Source organism: Apaloderma vittatum, unplaced genomic scaffold, assembly GCF_000703405.1.
Source record: "Apaloderma vittatum isolate BGI_N311 unplaced genomic scaffold, ASM70340v1 scaffold43587, whole genome shotgun sequence".
Classification (NCBI taxonomy): Eukaryota; Metazoa; Chordata; class Aves; order Trogoniformes; family Trogonidae; genus Apaloderma; species Apaloderma vittatum.
In genome coordinates, this window is record NW_009725351.1 from 5,031 (window position 1) to 8,586 (window position 3,556).

A 3,556-nucleotide genomic window follows, 5' to 3' on the forward strand; every position below is an offset into this window, starting at 1 on the left:
ATCTAAGAGAAGATTATTTTAAGTTGTATTCATAATTGTCCCTAGTTAGAAATGAAATGACCCTTACTCGGAGGTTTTAGGATAAAGCACGTGATTTTTATGAAGCCAACTTGATTATGTACCTCTTAAAAATATTTTAATTGGTAGAGATACCTTTTAAATTATTTATGTTCCAACATTTGCAAAGCTCTGATTAGCTCTGTGCAAGTGTTCTGATGTCTGTGACTATACCCACTCCCCTCCCCTTCTTATTTTCAATTTGTCTTTTACTTTATTGGTAATAAATGATCTGAAAACCATCACATGAGGAAGTCTCTTTATTTTTCATTCAAAGCTTTTGGGTGTTTGTTAAGGTATTTACTTAGAAATAAACACATAATAGATCCTGCCAATCCCACCTCTCCTCTTGTTTCTCTTATGTGTTGCTGTTGTTTACATATTCTAGGAAAGTATTTCATATATAAAACTATATTTAAAAAAAACACACAAAAAAGAACCCAAAGAAACCCCCAAAACAACAACCCACCAGCAAATGTGATTTTATCAGTTTAGTGCCTTGAAGACAGCTGAAAATCCTCTCAAAATGTAGTTGAGTCATTTGTCTGGTATCGTTTTATTTTTAAAGAGAGTTTCTGATACGGATTTCAGGATAACCTAAAAGTGAAGCACTTTTTTCGAATATAACACCTATTTAACCAGACAGGAATTTCTTTTTAATTTTGGTTAAAAATGTAGATGCTCAAATGCTACATTAGTAAATACAGCATAAAATAAGAGTGGAATGTGTTATGCATTAATATAAAACCAAAAAAAGGCAGCTGCAAACTGTTGTTGAGAGAGAAATGCTGTAGTGTTCTTCTGGATGTTTAATCCGTTCTTTAAACCTTTCCGAATTTACAGTTGTGCTGATTTTGTTGGTACCTCTGGCAGAGTAGAAAATGGATTCAATTGAACATCAGTTAATTAATTCATAATGGGATTTTTTTTTTTTTGCCTACTTTTTATTGTTCATCTGGTTATCGGCTCGCAAAGCTCTAGATTTGCATGTAATGACATTATTGGAACCTAGGGAGCTTTGAAGCCGTTCTGAAGCGCGTTGCGGCTCTTGCGGAAGTCTGTGCAAGCCTTTGAGCATCGTGCAGTGTTTAAAGAATTAAGCAGGAGAAAAGCCATATATAAATATCAATTGCTGTATAAAGACCGTCCGTTTGAAGAGCCATTAAGAAAAAAAACAACTTTAAAAATCAGAACGGTGTCTTTCGGAAGGGCTTCAGGAAAAACTTTCAGATGTGTGGCCTGGGCTGTTTTCTTTTAATATTGTTGTGACACTGTGTATGAAAAATGTTCCTTTACTGTAAGTTGAAGTAAGGGAGTACAAGGCAGCCTGCTGCTTGACGTGATTTTTAATTCATGCTGGTAAAAGGGGCTTCTAGCTAGTAGATACCATGACAAGGATAGCCCCAGTGCTAGAGAAGTGCTCCGTGATTCTTGTATGTACGCTGCACTTCTCCAGATCGTCAAATCCTGAGGGTGTGATAAATGACTTTTTATTACAAAATAAAATACTCTACCTAAACAATTAGATCAGAAGCCAGGTGGCGAGGGCTGGATTGCAATCCTGATTTTGCAGCGCGCTCAATTTCAAGTGTGAGGTAAGTTTCTGTGTCTGCAAATCATTTTAGCCTCCAAGCAAGGTACTGGGTCACTCAGCTGCTCGCGCTTATTTTCCCCATTTCCCACAAGGGCTGTGCTTTCTGATTCGGGACCAGCAACTCGCAATCCAAAAAGCTCAGGTGTAGTGCCATGAGTATTATTTTGAAATAAACTAATAGCTCCAGGACAAACAGGCAGTGTGGAAAGGAGTTGCTGAAGTAGTCTGAGGTGCATGCATATTTTAACTAACGGTTTGGTGGATTTTTTGCTTTTTTTTCTTTTTTAACTTAAAAGTCCTGTTCTCCACACAGATAAAAGACAGTGAGTAATCCATACTAAGCTACAGAACTTGTTGAGAGACTTGAGGTGACACCACTGGTTGCAGCTGGGAGATTGTGCTAGCTCATTCATCGTTCAGGACCAGTTCATGCTTGCTCCTCCAGAAAACAACTGCAGCAATCTTCTTCGCGTACTGCGGGATTGCTGCTTGTGCGTGACACCCTGCGATGCAGTAGTGGGGAACGCCCGAGAGTCGAGCATGGCTCAGCGGGCAAATATTGCTGGATATACCATTCATACCGTTTCCTTCTGTTCATCTTGTAGACACGCAGCCTTTCTTCCTCCGCAACAGGATCTTCAAGAATCCCATCCCATCGGAGGCTCTCGTTAAGCTGAGCAGAAAGACTTGGATCTGGCTGACAAGACTCTAAACCAGGGGAAGTTGGTATTACAACCTTGTTTGTTTCTGCATCCTTCTGCTTCTCTTCTGCAGCGTTTTTGGCTGAGTCAGGGCTCCTCCCAGGACTTGGGATTTCAAGCAACGGAGCGGAGCGTGCCTGCTGCTTTCTGGTTTTGTGGTGATGTTTATCTGTTTAAAAAGATTAATGCTGTTAGCAAAAAGTATGCATCGCCTCTGAGGCTTTCCTGCTTATTTCGTAAAGAGGATCGTGAGACAAGTGCTTGCTGTGCTTTTATATGCCCATTAACGAGAAGCTAAATCTATAAGAAAATATTAATGGCTTAAGGGTCTTAATTATAAGTGGGAAATAAATATTTATCTGATTTTCTAACATAATGATTCTTAAACTTCTAAAATGTATTTATTGAGGCTATTAATGAGTTAATAGCACTTATACACTGGTATCAAGTTCACTGCGCTTGCCTAACTCAATTTAGGCAGGAAATTGATTGTTAGTTGTTGGGGATTTTTTTTAAGCTGTTATCCATTAATACAATGAGCTTTTTTTTTAGAGTACAATTTCTGGAAACTTTTAGGCACCTATTGCACTAAAATACTGGAAGTGAGTGGCTATTCCTTTACATGGAAGATTTTTTTTTAAATCAACCTCTCCTTTCTGTAGCTGTAACAGCAACTCAACCCCACCGATGGGAAGTCAGAGCAGTGCCATGACTCATGCCCATGGAACGGCGAATATTTAAACAACCATCATTTAGCTCACTGAAAGAAAACCACTAAATATTTACAGCATCCCAAATCTTGGGCAGTTTATGACATTTCCTATTTCTTGACAGGTGTCTTATGCCTCCTACTGCTTATGCTGTGTAGTTACACATACTCCATCTTCTCTTGGACAGATTTGTAGCTATGTATGAAGCTGCATATATAAACAGGTACGTGTTCAGTGAAAGGTCTGTCGGGACCCCACGTGGGCTGTTTTGGGGACAGTGGCGGGGAGCATGGTGGCTTTGCAGGGGGTGGTGGCCTTCGCTCACACCTGCTGCCGCCGCCAGCCCAGCTCACCTGCCCTCATGGCGGTGGTGGTGGCGGCACTCGTGCGTGGCCTCCGCTTCTTCTTCCTCCGTGGTGGCTTCGTGACAGGAGCCTGCGGTGGAGGTGGGCGCGGGCAGCCCCTGCTGGCAGCAGGCTTGGCACGGCCCCCCA